Source organism: Chanodichthys erythropterus, chromosome 7 (genome assembly GCF_024489055.1).
Source record: "Chanodichthys erythropterus isolate Z2021 chromosome 7, ASM2448905v1, whole genome shotgun sequence".
NCBI lineage: Eukaryota > Metazoa > Chordata > Actinopteri > Cypriniformes > Xenocyprididae > Chanodichthys > Chanodichthys erythropterus.
Window position 1 is genome coordinate 43956772 of NC_090227.1, and position 21339 is coordinate 43978110.

A 21339-nucleotide genomic window follows, 5' to 3' on the forward strand; every position below is an offset into this window, starting at 1 on the left:
AGAGTGTGTTTAGATCTGTGTCAACTTTTCTGAGAGCAGTTACATTACTTTGAAGAAATATGTCAAATCAATTGAAAAAAACTGTAACAAATGGGACTATATTGTAAAGTACACATAATATTTTTGTATTCTATTATTATGTGCGCATGCAGGCTTGTTAAACCAAAAACATCTGTCTGCTGCTAAATGTTGCGTAAACTAAGGAGGAGCAGTTAGAGTTCCCTCTAAAGAGGGAAAAACATGATACATGATTACAGCTTTTTGCAGCAGGCTCTTTCAGTTGCGTACTTCGGAGTGAATTCAAAGTAGTTACAGGTAAGATATTATTCCTGATTTTAGGGTGTGATTCAAGAAAAGTAAAAAGTTCAGCAAGTCGTTTTGTCTTTATTCGTGTGCCACAGGTATTGGCTTAACTTGGAAACATTTTCATATGATGTTTTTCTTATGCTCTCTGAGGTACAGTGCCAAGTTAGCATGAGGGTGGACGAAAGTTTACATTTGTTTAAACTAACAATTGAACTAATCAAACTAACATTACAAGCTATAAATCACATCAAATAAATTAAGCTAACAACAATAAAGTGAATAAAGAAAGTTATAAAAAAAAAAAAGTAAATGTTGGAGGGATGATATGATGATGCCGGTGAAAGAAGCAGAGATGGAGAGAGTGGAAAACTAAAAGATGAGAAAAAAAAAAAAAAAAAAATTTTTGGTAAAGAACCTTTCTGTCAACAGTTCTTATAACATTTTTTTTAAATATTTTAATAATCAAAATAGTGCACTGGAAAAGTTCCATGGTTACTAAAGATTCTTCATGGAACCATCAATGTCAAAATACAGGTATAACTTTTATATATCTATTCTATTGCTAAGAGTGAAATATCCTTTGCACCATTATGTTGAAAAAAGCCTTCATTCTGCTGATATGAATAATAATTCTCATCTTCATCTAGAAAATAAAGAGCTTGTTATTTAATACATTTAATCAATATGATCCATTCTGAATAGTTTTGGTTTGCAAATGTTACCCAATATGCTCTGACACTGTTATATAACAGCTGGATATAACTCTGAAAAATGGGATGGCTTTGGATGGAATATTAGCAACAGAGAGGTGGGGGTGGAGGGTGTGACTATGTTTTGGGGAAGACATGCTCACAAAGGATTTAGGATATTCTACTAAGATGGAATATCCAAAATCCTTGTCCTTGTGGGGACATTTTTGGTCCCTTTATATGGAAAACAGCTTGTAGATCAAATAAAGTGTTTTTTTTTTTGGTTTTGTTTTTTATGTAAAAATGCATGATAGGTTTGGGGATATAGAATAGACAGTTTGTACAGCATAAAAATCATGGAATGTCACCATGCCATATGTGGAGTGTCTATTTACACTAAGTGCAAAGAACCTGTCTTTGTTGGTAGAGGCTATTTAAACTAACCCTGCCCATTGATGTCTGGCTGGGCCAGACAAAACTACAGAAGATGCTGCTGGGTTATCAACAGTGGCATAGGAGTAAGGCGCATTGCAGAGAATCTTGACACAAATTAACAGAGTTCAAATTTGCCTTTTGCAAACCTTTCCCCATCACATATCAGATCAGAAAGGCATTTATTTTCAATAAAAATTAAGAAAATATTCAAAAAGTCGAAATAAAGTGTTTAATAATAAAGTGTTTATCAGTTAGGGGTAGGGGTAGGTACAGTTAGGGCTTTATTGTCCCAATAATGCTCCATTTAATAATTTTAATAAATATAATCATTTACACTCAATGCTATAATTGCATTTTATTTAATATACAACAACAGTGTGGTGCAAAGCTTTTGAAGCTGCTGCCACCGATCCGGACGAGCTCACAGAGACTGTAACTTCATATATCAGTTTCTGTGAGGACTCATTTAACCTACAACAATGACAAACCCTGGTTCACTGCAAAACTCAGCCAGCTCCGTCAGGCCAAAGAAGATGCTCGCAGAAAAGGGTCTTGTACAAACAGGCCAAATACACACTGGAAAAGGAGATCAGAGTGGCAAAGAGGAATTACTAATGACACAGCTTCAATGTGGAAAGGTCTGAAAGACATCACCAACTACAAGACACCATCCCCCAGCTCTGTGGAGATTCAACAACTGGCAGACGTGCTGAATGGGTTTTATTGCAGGTTTGAAAAATCACCATTCACACCTCCATCAACCCCCTCTCCCCCACACCTGCACTTCAGTTCAGTGAAGATGACGTGCGCCAGGTCTTCAGAAAGAACAAGAGAAGAAAGGCACCAGGCCCAGACAGTGTTTCACCAGCCTGTCTGAAAACCTGCGCTGACCAGCTGGCCCCCATCTTCACACAGATCTTCAACAGATCACTGGAGCTGTGCGAAGTCCCCTCATGCTTCAAACGCTCCACCATCATCCCCGTCCCAAAGAAACCCAAAATTACTGGACTACTAAATGACTACAGACCTGTGGCTCTAACGTCTGTGGCCATGAAGTCATTTGAAAGACTGGTTCTGGCTTTTCTGAAGGACATCACTGGATCCGTTTGACGCTACAGAGCCCTGAGCACCAGAAGGACCAGACACAGGAACAGTTTCTTACATTTACATTTACATTTAGTCATTTAGCAGACGCTTTTATCCAAAGCGACTTACAAATGAGAGTAGTAGAATCAATTAAATCAACATGAGAACAACAGTGTATAAGTGCTGAGTGAAGTCACAGTTTCTTCCCTGAAGAACAGTTTCTTCCCTCAAGTAATCCATCTCAAGAACACTTGACAAACACGGAACACTATTATACATTTACTTAAAATGCTTATTTATATTTCAAATTTGCACACATCATAACTGGACATACAAATTGTCTATATTATTTATTTTATATATTTTTTGCACTTTATCCATCTTGTAAATTTGTATATTAATCTTTATTCTCTTTATTATGTGTCTTGTCTTGTCGCTGTCACTCTGTTGCACCGTGGAGCTTCTGTCACTAAAACAAATTCCTAGTATGTGTAAACAACATACCTGGCAATAAAGCTCTTTCTGATTCTGATTCTGAAATACTGTAGTATTTGCCACTATTTATAAGTATAAATAGCATCTAACTACTATTTACACTTATTGCAAAGAAAACACTACTGCTATTTTGCATAGTGTAAATAGAATATATCCCTATTTTCATGGTGTAAATTTTATTGCATTATATATTTAGCTATACAAGTGCAAGAACTTAGGCAGTAGCTTGCTAACTATATATACAGTGGTGTGAAAAAGTGCTTGCCCCCTTCCTGATTTTTTATTTTTTTGCATGTTTGTCACACTTTAATGTTTCAGATTATAAAACAAATTTATTTATACAAATATTTTTATTGATGTTCTATTTTCTATTTTGAATTACTACCACACAGAGATACATACAACATTAATACAGATCTACATACATATTCCACAACCTAACACATACCCACACAGACACACCCCTACAACAAAAAGAAGAAAATAATAATAAATAATAAAGATTTAATAAAATAAATAAATAAAAAGACAGAGGATTTAGATCAAGATCTTTCTTGTATATAAATGAAAATGTTCTGAAAATGTCTGACCAGAATTTAGTTAATCTGGGCCATCCCCAGAACATGTAACTCAGGTCTGCTGGTTCCAGACTACATCTGGGGCACTTCGAGTCTAACCCTGGATATATATTAGAGCCAACTTGCTCTTAGACAGATGGAGCCTATGTGAAGCACCTTAAACTGCAAGAACCCATGTCTAATACATACTGAAGATGAGTGCACCAATTTTATTGCCCACTGCCAAGCTGAATCTAAGATTTCCAATCCCAATTCCTTCTCCCATTGCCTCCTTATACGATCAAGAGATGGGAAAGCTGTTCTTTGAATGTTCTGATACAGGATAGATCATCCATTGTAAAGGCCTCATCGACACGACAGCCAGTAGCACAGCTCCTCAACAAACCGTCCATACCGGCGTGATGAATAAGATCCTCAACTGGATGGAACTGAAATAAATACTTTGATTGTTGCGATCCTATCAGACTTATGATAGCAACCTGATTCATAACAAAGCACTGTTCGCCAGAGGAAAACTGGCCCCCCGACTAAGCCTGGTTTCTCCCAAAGTTTTTTTCTCCATTTTAACATCTATTTGCCACTTGTTTGCCACCTGATGTCACCTGTTGGAGTTTGGGTTCCTTGCCGCTGTCGCCTTTGGCTTGCTTGGTTGGGGACACTTGACATTTGATATTCAACAGTGCTTTGATCTGCCTGCATTGACACTATTCTTGAAGAGCTGCTGTGCAGCCAAAATAATGTACCAGTTATCACTGTAAAGCTGCTTTGACACAATCTACATTGTAAAAAGCGCTATATAAATAAAGGTCACTTGACTGACTTGACTTGAACTGCGACCATATTTTGAGTGATCCACGAATAATTGGGTTATTTGTCGAATAACTTTTGCTTAGGGGTATTGGGGCACAAAGCAGAGAACGCAATGATATTGGCTTACATGCGTGTTGCTCCATAAGTGACCAAACTGGAGCTTCATCACTCAACGTATCAGAGAGCCAGAATGTCAATTTATGAAGGTTAGCTGCCCAGTAGTAATACAAAAAATTTGGCATTGCCAATCTACCCTCCTCCTTTTTCCTTTCCAGATATTCTTTCCTTATGCAAGGAATTTTTTTATCCCAAATAAACATAGAAATACAATTACTCAGACTCTTAAAAAATGATTTAGGAATGAAGACTAGCACTGTCAGAAATAAAAATAGGAACCCTGGTAAATTTGTCATTTTAATGGAGTTTATCCTCCCAGCCAGAGATAAGGGTAGGGTTGACCATCGTACCATGTCCTTTTTAGCTTTGTCTAATGCTGGTTTAAAATTACTGTTGAACAGATCCTTATACCTGTGTGTTACACTCACACCTAAATAGGGGAATTTGTTGAGATTTACTGAAAATGGAAAAGATTGGAATGACATTTGATGTGCTCTTTCATTAATGGGGAAAAGAAGACTCTTCGTTAAATTAATTTTATATCCCGAAACACTCCCGAAATCTGAAATAATTGAAAGAGCAATTGGTATAGAGAAATTTAGATTAGACAGAAAGAGGAGGAGATCGTCCGCATAGAGCAGAAGTTTATGCATGTGTCCCTCCCTTTGTATTCCAGTCAAACCAGCCGTATTCCTTTGCATAATTGCGAGGGGTTCAATAGCTACATCAAAAAGCAGGGGGGACAGTGGGCATCCCTGCCTTGTCCCCCTAGAAAACGAAAAGCATCTAGATATTATATTATTTGTTCAAATAAATGCTTGAGGCCTGGTATATAGAATTTTGATCCATGAACAGAACATGGGATCGAAGCCAAACCTTCTAAGTGTTGTAAACAAATAATCATATTCAATTCTATCGAATGCCTTATGAGCATCTATGATCTTATCTTATATCTTATCCATCTTATGATCATTCTTTTTATTTGCACTAGCTTATGAGATAATTTGAGATAATTTGCCCCCTCACAAATGTTTTCAAAGTATCCCATAAAATACTATAACTTATCTCTGGGGATTCAAGTCAAGTCACCTTCATTCATATAGCGCTTTCTACAATGCAGATCGTGTCAAAGCAGCTTTACATTGATAGTTGGTATATCATTTTTCCTTTTAAAGAATAGTGTCAATGCAGGCAGATCAAAAGCACTGTTGAATAAATGTCGAGGATACTGTTGAATATCAAATGTCAAGTCAAATTAAATTAAATTAGGGCTGCACGATTAATCGTATTTTATCACGATAACGATATCTGCTTCTCTCGATTGATTTTAAATAATCGTCACGATATTGGCCCGCTCTATGAAAATGAACATAATTTAGAAATATTGGAAGTAATATCTTGGTTTATCTTTTGAAGTTCCTAAAGGTTTTACCAGTTTTCATAATGTTGATCAGCTAGAAATGATTTTTCTTTGCTTTACGAATTTTGCTGGGCAATTTGAATCTGGTTTGTCTTATTGCAAACGAATTGTGTTGCTTTAAAATCTAATGTGAATACATATTACAAAACGCTCACCAAAACCATGTTTTGTATTGATTTACCATCTAACGAAGTTATCATAGTTGGTTAAATTAAGTCGTTGTGCCACCTACAGGCCTTTTGGGTGTAGTGTAGGTTGGTAAAGAACTTGCAAAATAGCCATAATTACATTACTCTTTTGATAGAATAAACACGATTAATAAACATGATTATAATTTTGAGGAAACTGTGCCACTGGCTGTCGTGTTGATGATGTCTTCACAATGGATGATCTAGTCGACTCGATCTCTGCTGATACAGGGCTGCGTTGTGGTCGCGTCAAGGCGCCGGTCCTCGGTCTCATCTGGAAACGGCCCCGAATCCGGTTGACTACGGTAAACTTCGGGATAAACAGAAAGAATAATATTAGCGTAGATGTCTTTTTCTGATGTAACAAGTACATCTGGTGTTATCATCTGGGATTCATTTGTCTTGAGAAAGAAGTCAATTTGAGAATCTATGAATTTAACAAAATCGTCATCTACCAGTGAATAGAAAGAAAACTGTTTTGATGATGGATACTTAAAGGTTTAGTTCACCCAAAAATTAAAATTCTGTCATTACTCTCCCTCATGTCGTTCGACACCTTTGTTCATCTTCAGAACACAAATTAAGATATTTCTGTTGAAATCCGATGGCTCAGAAAGGCCTCCATAGCCAGCAATGTCATTTCCTCTCTCAAGACCCATAAAAGGTACTAAAGACATCGTTACAAAGTCCATCTCACTACAGTGGTTCTACAATCATTTTATAAAGCGACGAGAATAGTTTTTGTGCGCAAAAAAAACTAAATAACGACTTATATAGTGATGGGCCGATTTCAAAACACTGCTTCCTGAAGCTTCGAAGCGTTATGAATCAGTGTGTCGATTCATGATTCAGAACGTCAAAGTCACGTGATTTCAGCAGTTTGGCGGTTTGACACGCGATCCGAATCATGGATTGATACACTGATTCATAACGAGAGAGGAAATGACATTACTGGCTATGGAGGCCTTTCTGAGCCATCGGATTTAATCAAAAATATCTTAATTTGTGTTCTGAAGATGAACAAAGGTCTTACAGGTGTGGAACGACATGAGGGAAAGTAATTAATGACATTATTTACATTTTTGGGTGAACTAACCCTTTAAATCTCCAGGGGTCACTTACACCACATGTCTGGAGAAATTAATTGATGCATTGCGCTGATTTACTTTCTGCAATAATCGTGGATCTAGTGTGATCCAGAGTTGGGTGTAAGACACAGTTCAGATCTCCTCCTAAAATTAAATTATACGTGTCAAGACTGGGTAAAAGTGAAAAGAGATCACTAAAAAACTGTACAATATACCTAGCCAGAGGACTCCTTTGGCTCATCAGCAGTATTAGGAAGCCATGGTTTCGTGAAGAAAGAGAGAAAAATAAAAGGGAAAAGAGAAGGAAAAAAAAAAAACGTGAGGGGGTCCCTAAACATGCAGACAACATATGCATGATTATACACAACAGTACAAAAGACTGACATTGACCAAAATTATATTATTAACTCCTTGCGTTTGAAATCGCAACTTCTTCCAGTTAACCTTACTCCCAAATAGCTTAACATGTGAGCACTCACTTAGAAAAAGAACATTATAAGGCTCTTACAATAGTTAAACTTTCAAAGCTGAACCCCAGAAAATAATAACCTTGAACATATATTACAAATATAGAAAAACAAACAAAAAGGTAACATATTAGAAGTAGCGTCATTCTGCTAAAGTTGTCCGTTTTGCATTTGGTATTAAACATAACCAAAGCAGCGGTGCCTCCCCTATCCATCTTCATTAGCCACACGGCTGCTGATCACCTGTACATCTGCTGGCCAGGCTCAAAATCCCAAAAATCCTTAGCACACATTGAGCCGCAGTTGTCAGAGATGTTTAAACACGCATTCGCTTGTAGTGTCCCTTAACTATAGCCTTTAACGTCGACTGATAACTCAGGACTCTATATAAAGTTAGCGTAAATAATACGCAGACTTTAAGACTGAGTAAAATTTAGCATCGGGTAACCATATTTTTTTGTAACATTATCCACAAATGGCAAAAACATGGAACAGTGGTGAACCTTCCCAGGAGTGGCCGGCCGACCAAAATTACCCCAAGAGCGCATGCGACGACTCATCCAAGAGGTCACAAAAGACCCCACAACAACATCCAAAGAACTGCAAGCCTGACTTGCCTCAGTTAAGGTCAGTGTTCATGACTCCACCATAAGAAAGAGACTGGGCAAAAATGGCCTGCATGGCAGAGACCAAGATGAAAACCGCTGCTGAGCAAAAAGAACATAAAAACATAAAACCAGTAAAACCATAAGAACCAGTCAGTACCTTATCGTCTTGAGGGACTGTTCAGCAGGCAGCCTGAGGTATGGCATGGCAACGCAGAGTCTCATTCCCTGTTCTCAGGGAACCATGGTTACATTCGGAACCGGAGACATTCCCCCATAGGTTCTAACGTGTTAGCAACTCCAAAAGTGATATATATATCTACAGCTTCGCGAGCGGATTAAGCAACACAGACAGATAAAGTTATTTTAAAAAGATGACTTTATCAAATGGTATCCGGCTATCAGATCCGTGTAGTCGAGTGGATAGAAGACGTTAGCAGATGCAGTGGCCAGATATATATACATAAACCAGGGCTCTCAAGTTTTAAAGACCGGCAAGAATGACTAATATCCAACAACATGACATGATTTTTAAAGTGACCAATAACATCGACGATGTAATACACTTTAATTTATTTAGTGCTAATAAAATTATTAAGCCTATTTGGAGAGAGAGATGTTTAATGTGACAAAATGTCAGTCATCGTGTGATAACGAAAATATAACTAGGCCTAGACTACTGAGCAGGTGTTTTCAGTGAACAGGCTGTAAAACTGTTGACTAAGTTCAGACACTCATGAAAAACTGATGCTGATTATCTGGGAAACATTCTCTAACAGCAGTCAAGTTTTCATTGTTTGTGTCAAACAAGCTGTGAATTTGTTGTAACATTAAAATAGGAGATCATGACTTACACTGTGCTCAAAGTGATGCTCAGAGCTCCAGTGTTTTCCTCTGTGGCTGAACGAGGATGATGGTGAACAATTCCAGGATATGCTTTTTTTTCATTGGTTGTTGGTTTAAATCTTACCCAGATACAATAGTGCTATTTTCTGATTGGCTACTCTGTAGCCTCTTTCTTTTTTTGATTGGCAGATAAGTGGCAGGCTACTCCAGGGGAGACGCGCTTGATTCCTGCCCGGCGCAGCGGCATATTAATATATGAAAAATACAATGTGTGGCGGGAGTGCGTGACAAAAGACCGAAAGGAGTGACTGTCACGCTCAGTGCGTTATACTTGAGAGCCCTGGAAACTTTCAGAGTTGCTAACACGTTAAAACCAATAGGCAACAACACCACTTCCGTTGCAACTATTTGATCACGTGGGCTGTAAAAGGGTCTATATAGCACTATATATTTAATATTAAAAGCACATTTTAGTTTATACTTCATGGTGTCTCAAAATAGCACAGTTGAGTACACTTAGATGTTCTTAAGATTATCTTAATTAGTACTAAAGAAGAATTTTTCTGTATATTAAGTGCAAAATTAGTGCATGAAAATAGAGCACTTTAGGTACATTATAGAAATGTACTGCTGTGGGCCTACAGGGCCACACACATAGCAACACCTGGGCTTCACCTCTGAATCTCCATAGATAAGAGAAAATAAAGCGAAGCTCAACAAGCAAACAATGTCAGGCGGCCGGTTAAGGCCAACCTAAACATAAATACTAACTGAAGTGACGAGTGCTAACTCAAACTACTCTAGCAAACAGCAGATGAGAAGCTACTCTAAACAACAGGTGGCTAAGAGGTGACCATTTTGTGGCCTGCACAATATATCATTCTAGCCAACCTAGACACTTCACACTTCAGTTTGCCCAAAAACCCCTCTTACTTTTTCCAATTACATACTCAGGAAAAACTATACAGGAACACAAGGTCAATATATTTAGAAATATAAATATAGACCCAGCTCACTTTCCTGCGGCTCGAAGACCAAAGACTCCTCTTTCCCTTTTCTTTAACAAGGAGGGATGGAATCTAGGGTTATTGATTCTTGGCTTTCAGACATCGGTTCATGAGTGACATTCCCCAAACTGCTGTAAACGCAGAGTTCCTTTCGAAAGGAAACCTGAAGGACAATGTCCGGCCATCTGTTCGTGACCTCAAGCTGAAGTGAACTTCGGTTCTGCAGCAGGACAATGATCCAAAACAAGCAAGTCCACCTCTGAATGGCTGAAGAAAAACAAAATGAAGACTTTGGAGTGGCCTAGTCAAAGTCCTGACCTCAATTCTTTCTTAAAAAGGTGGTTCATGCTCAAACCCTCCAATGTGGCTGAATTACAACAATTGTGAAAAGATGAGGGGGGGTCCAAAATTCCCTCACAGCACTGTAACAGACTCATTGCAAGTTATCACAAACGCTTGATTGCAGTTGTTGCTGCTAAGGGTGGCCCAACCTGTTTTTAGGTTCAGGGGGCAAGCACTTTTTCAGACAGGGCCATGTGGGTTTGGATTTTGTTTTCCCTTCATAAAAGCCTTCATTTAAAAACTGCATGTTGTGTTTACTAGTGTTATTTTTGTTTCATATATATTTAAATTTGTTTGATGATCTGAAACATTAAAATTTCAAAAAAATTAAAAATCAGCACTTTTTTACACCACTGTACATTTTTATCATGCCTGCAGAGAAAAACTGATTATTTATGAAAAGGATAGAATCTATCCCAGTGACATATATGCTAACTTTGAGCATGCTTTATCATACTTGTGTAATTCTAGGTGGGTGAGTTTTTCTGCTGTGAAGCGGCTCCTGGCTGTGAATAAACGCAAAGCTAAGGAAACACTGGAATTTGACGTGTTACTGCTGTGCAGCAAGGTAGGGCACAAAAGATTCTTGGCTCAAGTGATAGTGTCCATAGGGGACCATTAATTACCCTCCCTCATGTTGTTCCACAACCACAAGACCTTCGTTCATATTTAGAACACAAATTAGGATATTTTTGATGAAATCCAAAGGATTTTTTTTAATCCTCAATAGAAAACAACGAAATTACAAATTCCAAGGTCCAGAAAAGTAGTAAAAACAGTCATGTGACTGCAGTGGTTTAACTTCAATGTTATGAAGAGATGAGAATACTTTTTGTGCACAAAAACAAAAATAACCACTTTATTCAACAATCTCTTCTCTTCTACATCAGTCTGTTACACAGTTGACATAGAAAATCAGTGCAGCACTTCTGTGTTTTCATCTGAATGCCGGCAGGGGAGAGACGATTTTGTTGAATAAAGTCATTATTTTTTTGTTTTGTTTTTTGAGCACAAAAAGTACCCATTCTCTGTAAAGTTTAGATTCTAAGCTTTCAAATGATACCAAATATGGGGTGATACCGTATAGGGAAGCCTTTAAAATGGATGAAACATGAATCATGACGTAGTTTCTGTCCTTCATAAGGGTCTTTGTACTCAAACAGTTAATTATAACATTCAGAGACAACTTTACTAAACAGAGTAATTATTTCAATGATAGAATATTCAGCTAATGCATTGCTTATACTGTTCAATATATTAAAGAAATATCATTAGTTCACTTATTCTGTGTGCTCATAACAATGCAGATTAGTACTTTGTTCTTTGCAGGTATCCTGTAGACAGGATCACATTCCAGTAGAAGGAAAAGGAGCAACCAAAAGGATCATCAGAGATACTTATTGTGCTGTGTAAAAACTTCAGAAAATGCATTCTCCAAATAGAAGCCAAAACAGAATTACTATCCTGAGCACTGCTCCAGTGAGCCTTTTGTTACTGGCTTTTCATGGGTTTATGGGTGTAAAATTTTCATGCCCATGCAGTCGTTGGTGGAACCAATCTATATTGTTTCTCATCTTTTTTGTGCCTGCTTTCTTTGCTTGGTTAATGATGCAGTTATTTTTAAAATTTGAAGAGAATGACAGAACAGGTTCTGAAGGACAAGAAAACAGAAGAATATCTTGGACTGAAAAACGACTGTATTGTATGATTCGTTTTATTCCATCTCTAATCTGGTTTTGTATATTTTTGATTGATGGTGATTATTTTGCATGTGCATTTACATTTAATGAAGGAAAATACTTCTGTGATAAAATACATCCAAACTGTGTGAGTTGGTGCAAATCTGACAAAAATGGAACAAATGAGAGTGAATATAAGACGACAGGAATGCTCATTAATGTATCAAAGGTAAATACCCAATATTTTACCCCATTCTATACAAGTTCCAAGTTTTGTCAGGGAAAAATAAATGGAATAGAGAACTCCATGTTGGGGAAATTTGAATAATTTACCATTTTACAAATATAAGAAATATGAAAATATGCACAGATAAATTGCACAGATAAATAATACAATATCATTTCATAATGCATAATCATGTTTTAAAGGTCATTAAAGATAACATCTTTACGTATTTAAGCCTCGTTCCCTGAAGGAGGGAATGGAGACGTCATGTCATCTAGAGAGATCTACTTCAAGTGTAACTAAAACAAGCCAATGCACATTGGTATGCGATATTTGCATTTGCATCCGCATACTTCAGCTTTTTGCTGAGGAGCCGAGCCAGACTGTGGTGATGGGTCGTCACGTCTCCGTTCCCTCCTTCAGGGAACAAGGGTTACATATGTAACTGTGACGTTCCCTTTCAGTCAGTCACTCTCGACATTTAGACCTTGCTGCGGGCCACCTCAAATACAGCCCCATGAGCCAGGTCCCTGTGTTCTGCCTCGCTGCCCCACTGCAGGTATGCGGGTATGGGAGATAGACTGAGGAATTGGGATCCCTACCAAAGCGCTACAGTTGCTGCCCCTTCCAGTGCCCTGCTTAAGCCTGCTGAACCCTCTTGAAGATGGGACAGGGCTTAACACAGAGAAGCTGCACACAGTGAACTTGGATAACACTGGGAAAGCGTGACCTTTCCACAGGAAAAGGAACGCTACGGAAGCCACATCTTGCCCTAGGGTGGTATCAGTGGAGTCTACACATAAGGACTAACCCGACAAGGCTGTACCCATATGGCATGTCTCCTGGTAGGACCGCACTGCTTCTGGCAGAAATGGCAGAGCGAACTCTGTCAAGGGAAAGACACAGGCTTCCACTTAGGAGCTTTACCATATAAATTACACATATGGGATCCCCTCAGGCAGGGGCATTGTTAAGGGGGAACCAGAGTATGCTGGATGTCCCCACAAAACTGCTGTTTTTAAATTGGAGAGCATGCATGGTTAACTGCACAAGGCCAATACCCCACATGTGTGATGGAACAGTGCTACCGATTGAACCAGGCATTCTGTCACCCACAGCGTAACAGATTGGGATCATGCACGGTACTCTGCCACTCTATCAAGTGATAAACAGCTCAAGCTGCTTAATCTATTCAGATTTGACGCAGAATTTGCTGTACAGTTGTGTGGTGAATCTAGCTAAAAAACCAGCCATAACCATGGAAACTGCACAACAATAACAATTTACCTAGCATCTGAACACTATAGATTTTTTATAAAAAATGTTGTTGTATGACAAAAATGCAAGAATAATGTTGTTAACTATAACTGTATTTGCAGTAAATTTAATATGTGTAATTACTTGTTTCTGTCCTACTTTACATATTAATTTATTTACTCATTTATTTTTTTATATGTATTTATTTATTTACTTACTGACTTACTTAATTACTTACTTACCTACCCCATAACACCAGCAAAACATTCAAACAATTCATTTAACTCATGAGCCGGATGGTCTGGATTTGTCCAGGGCTGAATTTTAGCCTCAGTCCAGGCCTGTTAACTAATAACACTAGTAAAATAACATTAAAATCTGTCAGTAGAAGGTGAGACGTCAGTTTTTGTGCATTTGGAATCAGGGCTATTTGGGTTAACTAAAAAAATAAATAAAAATAAAACAAACTAAAGTTAAAACTGTAATTACATTTTCTTTTATTTCCCCCATATAAAACTTTAACTGAAATGAAAATTAAAAAAATATTTATATATTTCAGCTAGTTTAAAAGGTAACATTTCTCATTTCAATTTAGTTTAACTGTAGGCCAACTAAAATAATTGAAACTAAAACTGAAATAAAAAAAAAAAAAAACTATAGACATATTTAAAAAAAAAAAAAGACTTTACCTAAAATGAAAAAGAAAAATATGTAAAAATTAAAACTTATTCAAAATATTGAGTGAGACTGTATGCTATTTGCAATAGCACAATATTAACCTAATTTCTCAAATAATATTCTAAATTCTAAATTTCTCAAATAATATGCTACAAATTTCAATTTTTATAAAAGGTCCAAAAAAAAATGTCATTCATATAATACCCAGCCTAAAACCGGTTATAGATAGAACAGACGCTCCGCCATGTTCAGCTTCAGGGGTGATGGAGGACTCAACAGGGTCTGCCCGTAGGGGCTTTCTGGGGCAATATGCGCATGTTCTCACCTCTTGGTGTCTCTGACCTGTTGAGGTGAGAACACAGGAGGAGGCCGGGTCAACACAAAGACTATAGAATCTAGCGAACGTATTAGGTGTTGCCCAGCCTGCAGCTCAACGCCACATGCCAGAACCCAGGATGATGCAACATTTCTAGTAGAGTGACCTCGCAGCCTGAGTGGGCAGGGCATGCCTTGTGCTTAGTAAGCCAAGGCAATGGCATCCACTTTCCAGTGGATCATCCTCTGCTTGGAGAAAGCCTTTCCCTTCTGCTGGCCTCCATAACAGACAAAGTGCTGGTTTGAGGTGCCATAGCTTTGTTCTGGTCAACATACATTCAAAATGCATAGACGGGACAAAACAAAACTAGGGTTGGGTCTGCCTACTCCAGGAGAAATGCTAGCAAGTTCACTACCTGATCCTTGAAAGGAGTGGTAGGAACCTTGGGCACATAGACATGCCGGGGTCTTAGTACCACATGGGCGTCAACCAACCTGAACTCTGGGTATAATTTGTTGGCGAATCAAGTGCCTGCAGGTCCTCTACCCTCTTGATGGAGGCCAATGCAATTAGAAGCAACGGCTTCATAGACAGAATCTTTAGATCAACTGACTGCAAGGGTTCGAATGGGACATTCTGAAGTGCTCGAAGCACCAGAGCAAGGTCCCAAGAGGGTATGGAGGGGGATTGAGGAGGATTTAACCGTCTCGCCCCCCCTAAGGAACCTGATGACCAGGTTGTGCTTCCCTACTGACTTGCCTCATATGGGGTTGTGATAAACAGAAATTGCAGCAGCATACACTTTGAGGATAGAGACAGCTTTCACTTCAACCCTTGCTAAGGAAGAAAAGCATGGCACTGATCAAACACTTTCAGGGGTCTTCTCAGGGAGAAGAACATCCCTCGATGAACAGATTCCACTTCAGAGCATAAGCATGTCTCGTAGATGGTGCTTGTGCTGAAGTGATGGTGTTAAATACCTCTTGAGTAAGTCACTTAGAACCTTCGTGTCCTGTCCAGGGACCAGGGCCCTCATTTATCAATGGTGCGTACGGACAGATTTGTGCGTAGTGAGTGCGTAAGAACAGTTTCACGCAAAGTGTGGGATTCACCAACTTGTACTTAAACGTAGAAATGTGTGTAAATATAAGCACACCTCTGAGCATGCTTACGCAGATAATCTAGTGGTAGAATAGTGACACTACACACAAAAATCATTTTCACAGTAAAATCAGTCACAGTATGCATTAAGCAATCCACATGTCCTGTGTTTCCTTTATTTATAAAACACTCAATTTATCAATTGTCTAGTTTTACACACAGTGCGTAATTGGTGTCACTGTAAAACAAAAAAAAAAACAAAAAAAAAATTATGGTTAAGTAAATAATACAGAAAAACAAAAACAAAACAAAACAAAACAAATGCAAGTTATTTAGTAGTACTCAATTTAAGCTTGTAGAAATTACAGTATAAACATCAACATTATAAAATTAAGTTAAACTACTCAACTTTTCTGTTACTGGTGTTCCCATCATGCACTGGGCCTTGAATAATTAATGAGGTCAATTTTTTGCTGTTTTCCAGCTGTTTTTACACTGTTTTATCATTGCTTTTGTGGTTAGGTTTAGTAACTTAACATTTTGTGACATTTGGAGTTCATTTTCTACTCAAAATGCCACAATCACACTCAAAAATGTTCCATCGAATGTTACCGTCATTGTGTGTTGTGTACCAAGTATTGAGGTCTCTGTGTTCAACTATAGCATTACTTTTAATTTGTAGATATGATGTCTACACAATATCTTTCATATTATCTGCTTAGATGTTTGTAAGTAAAAGCATACATATCAACAGCATGGTTTCATTCGGTGTTATATTGTTTTGTGTAAAATGTATTGCAAGAGAGTTTTAAATTAAATAGAAATTACTCAACTTTTTACTGATAAAGTTAAAGTTACTTATAATTTTACTTATCTTAGCTAAGTAGAGTAACTTAAACCCATATTTGAAATTTACTTAAATATTTAAGTAATGTGTTTATGTGTGCAAAAACTTAAGTAAAAATTAAGTAAACTTTATCTTTATTTTATCTTGCATTATTGGAAGACTTTGCAAACAATGCGCTCCAGAGAGCACGTTTTCCAAGATCATGCTGATCTGATTGGCAAGAGCTCTCTTTGCTATTATTGCGGTGAGGAAAAAACACAATCACATGACTTTTAAAGGGAAGTTTTGTCACCATATATGGTTCATTGGAGGCGTTTCCGAATGCTAATGACCGTGAACGAGCATGGCACTTACGCACATGTGGGATTTATCAACAATGATTGCTTACTCATGTGCGTAAGAACTGCGTGCGCACGTTTGATAAATGCGGATTTTCTTGTACTTAGGCACATTCTAAATTTCATTCGTTGGACAAAATATAGAACCTTTTCTACGCACTGTTGATAAATGAGGGCCCAGACATGGAGTTTCCAGAGGTCTGTACACGGGTGCCATAGGGTGCCCCGTCTCTGAGAAAATAGATCCTTCCTCAGAGGAATGCACCAGGGAGGGGCTGTCGCAAGGAGCATCATTTCTGGGAACCAGGGCCAATAGGGTGCAACTAGCAAGACCTGCTCCTCATCCTCCCTGACTTTGCACAGGGTCTGTGCAAGTAGGCCCATTGGGGAAAAAAGCATATTTGCACAGGCCCTGGGGCCAGCTGTGTGCCAGTGTGTCCATGCTGACTGTTCCCTTGGTCAGGGAGTAAATAAACTGGCAGTAAGAGGTTTCTGAAGAGGCAAACAGGTCTACCTGAGCAGTCCTGAAACCTCTCCAAATCAGCTGGACCACCTGGGGATGAAGCTTTTGATAGCTCGTCGGCCACACAGTTAAGCGTGCCAGGAATGGCGTGAAGCAACCTCAGATGCTTCCGACTCCAGAGGAGCACAGACCACATTGATGTATCCAAAGGCCCTGTAGGTGGTTTTTTAGGCAGTTCAGAGCAAGACATACTGCCAGCAATTCGAGGCAGTTGATGTGCTGGAGGGATCTGCTCTATTGCGTCCTTCACCAGTAGGACTGCTATCTCTGCTCGCAAGACATGGACATTGACAGCTTTTACTGAAGTGAACTGAATGCTTTTGAACTTCGGGGCACGCCGGGCAAACTGAATCGCATTGCTGAGCCTGATGGTCCGAATGAGCCAGCAAGATGGATTGGGGAGCGCTAGCCAGGCTTGCAAAGACTGTGAAAGTGGGACCAAAGGGACCACAGGCATACCCGCAGTGGGGCAGCGAGGCAGAACACAAGAACCTGGCTTGTGGGGCTGTATTTGAGGCGGCCCGCAGCAAGGTCTAAATGTGTGCATCGCAACAGTTACCTGGTTCAACGGTTGGGCACCGTAAGAAGGCTTGGTTGCGTCCTCGAACCTCCCACTGCTGGCTGCTGGTGACAGAGGTTCTGCACCGTTCACTGCTCTCCATGCCCTCTGAGAACTGCTCTTTTTTTTGTTTGTTTTTTACCCTCCCAGGGAAGAGCAACCCAGCCAATCTTCAGGTCACCCGTCTCAAGGGTTATGTTTCAATGACAGCTTAATGGCGACTGAGATGGGTGGCGTCGTTTTCCTGTGACGGACACAGTAAAGCAGGCTGTGCTGGAGATTTGACACCCTTGGCGACGAGAAGACTAAGGGGCGGCCCACAGGGACTACCAGCTGTGGGAACAGCCTTCAATGTCTCACTCAGACAGGCAGACAAACAAACAAAAGATGACAAGCTTGACCGTGCTGTTGTGCCATATCCCCAACACCAACCACAAAGAGACTTCTCTTAGAAACAGCTTGAATTGGAACATTCTTAGTAGAAATTTCGCTTTCAGAACAAACAAATGCTCGGCTCCTCAGCCAAAAGCTGAATTATGTGATGCAACTGCTGCTCGTTAAGTACCCCTGCTGTGGGGCAGCTAGCTTTAGTTACATTCAAAGTAGATTGGCCTCTCAAGAGAGATCCCAATTTGTTGGTCTGTCTCTGACATGACGACTGAAAGGGAACCATAATTCAAGAGAAAGGCCAAATGATCAGAATGTTTTTATTATGTTTTCTTTAAGTGAAGGTAGAGAATTCAATTCCTGGACAGTGAACAAAGTTTCAAACTAGGGCTGTTCAACGATAACCGTGGTCATCGTGTACAAAATAAGAGTCTGTGTTTACGTAATATATATGTGTGTGTTACGGTAGCTGGTATACTAAGCACACGACGAGGAGATAGAATCAGAATAAGTCTTTACTTGGAAGGAAACAGGAATACACAGGAACATATACCAACTTGACATGAACAATACCGGACAACACAGGACTGGAAACACAGGGCTTATATACAAGGGATAACAAGGAGAGTGTTTAGGAACAGCTGGGTGTGATGATGGTGGTGATCAGTTGCCATGGTGACTAACTGGTGGTGGGAAATGGAACAACAACAAGTCCAACAATGAGTCCAGAACAGAGTGCACACGTAACATATCGCCCCCTCCCGGAAAGGTGCGTCCTCGCACCGTGGAGAGGGGAAGAAGAAGAGATGGAGCAGATAATGAGGAGGCGGATGGCTATCCGAGAGGAGGCGATATATATATATGTATATGTGTTTGTGTGTGTGTGTGTGTGTGTTATATATATATATATATATATATATATATATATATATATATATATATAATAAAGTCAAATAATTGTATGTGAGAGAGTCAGTTGTAATATCGTTGCGTTCCTATTGGTCAGTGTTAGAGAAGCTCAGCTTAGCCTGACAGTTAGCCTGCTCCAGACCAGGATAGTTTCCCAGCATAAGTTGCCAGAGTAACTGAGTTTGAACTAATTTAAGTTTGTTTTATGAGACAGAATTCGCTGACAACAAATCTGACTAAGTACAATAAGCCTGGCTTGTTTTCTAATCTTGTTTTATGAAACAGCCCTCAGAACAGAGTGCACATGTAACAGTGTGTTTGTTTTGTGTATAATTATTATGTTTATATAAATGAACACACATACATGTATATATTTAAGAAAAATATCTTATATTTCTATACAAATATTTACATTTATATATAATTTAAATATATAAATATATTTATATATTTATTTATACATACATGCTTATATTTCTTAAATATATACATGTATGTGTGTGTATTTATATAAACATAATAATTATACACAAAACAAACACACATATATTACATAAACACAGACTCTTATTTTGTACACGATAACCACGGTTATCGTTGAACAGCCCTATTTCAAACCAAAATATTAGGGAATTTAATATGTTGTAAAATCAAAAGTGAAATCAACTAAAGTCACCAGTTTTCCATAAAAAGTAGTATTTGGCGTCTTGGGTGTCTTGTTATTCAATGTATTTTTTTGTTTGTTTGTTTGTTTTATTTTTTTAATTTAGGTATTAGGTTATGGTCTGGCCTTGGTCTCTTGCTGCTATCTCTGGTTCATATTGCGTAAAGACAGACGCCATGAAGCTCCAGCATCAACAAGAGAAACACAACAAAGTCATGGGGAGACTGAGTTGACCCCAGTAAACATGCAGCAAACTCCAAGTGAATAAAATGATTACCCTGTGTTCAAGCCAAAATCATAATCACTAAAGACATTTTTTTACCAATAATGAATATAACCTTGTTGGGGAACTTTATAATTTTGAATTTACTGGCATGAAAGAAAAGGAATTATTATCTTATTATGTTATTATCCTAGTTTATCCTACTTTATGTATATCAATTTACTGTAAATTCAATACTGAAGCATCTAAGTGTTTTCAATAACAGTGTGTTTAATTACACTGATGTGTAATTTTCTTTGTTTTTATATGAATTTAATAATCATTTATAATCATTAGTCATTTATGTTGTTGTCCTTTGATTTATCATTTATTCATATTATATTTGAATGACATCATTTATAATTTAATCATTTTGTTATTGTTATTATTCAGTTATCATTTTTTTATATTTTATATTACTTATTTACTTTCTATTGTTGTTTAATCTTATAATTATGTGGTTTGAAGGGATGCTTGTCTTCACAAGCAGGAAATAACAGAATGTCTCCATTTCAAGGTTTTTAATGTCACAGTATGTTGTGAAGCAGCAATTTTCTATTGTTTTTCCCTTGGTATAAAAACACTTGTTGGAATTGCAACATCACTGAGTAGTGTAACATCGAGATGGACATACACATCTATGATTATTCAATAAAACACTCTTTAATTATCATGACTGTCTCCTGCTTCTGCTCTTCTCTTTCTAAGTCAAACTCTCTGACAGAAGGCTGTTAAAGGTTTCACAGTTAACCTTTATCTTCTGTTAAAGATTAGCTCACTTTCAAATTAAAATTTCCTGATAATTCACTCACCCCCATGTCATCCAAGATGTTCATGTCTTTCTTTCTTCAGTCGAAAAGAAATGAAGGTTTTTGATGAAAACATTCCAGGATTTTTTTCCATATAGTAGACTTCAATGTGCACCAAACAGTTGAAGGTCAAAATTACAGTTTCAGTGCAGCTTCAAAGGGCTTTAAACGATACCAGACAAGGAATAAGAGTCTTATTTAGAGAAACCATCACTCATTTTTGAAAAAAATGTAAATGTATATGCTTTAAATAAACAAATGATCACCTTCCAAATGCTTCAGCCAAAACCACACTTTCGTATTCT

At 38.2% G+C, this 21339-nt stretch overlaps 1 long non-coding RNA gene across 1 annotated transcript; it reads left to right on the forward strand.

The window, feature by feature from the left end:
• Positions 1 to 238: 238 nt before the first annotated feature.
• On the forward strand, positions 239 to 20877 carry LOC137022988 (uncharacterized). Its single transcript, XR_010895455.1, has 4 exons — positions 239 to 315; positions 10951 to 11047; positions 11809 to 12387; positions 20070 to 20877. It is a non-coding gene; the product is annotated as an uncharacterized lncRNA (long non-coding RNA).
• The last annotated feature ends 462 nt before the right edge of the window (positions 20878 to 21339 follow it).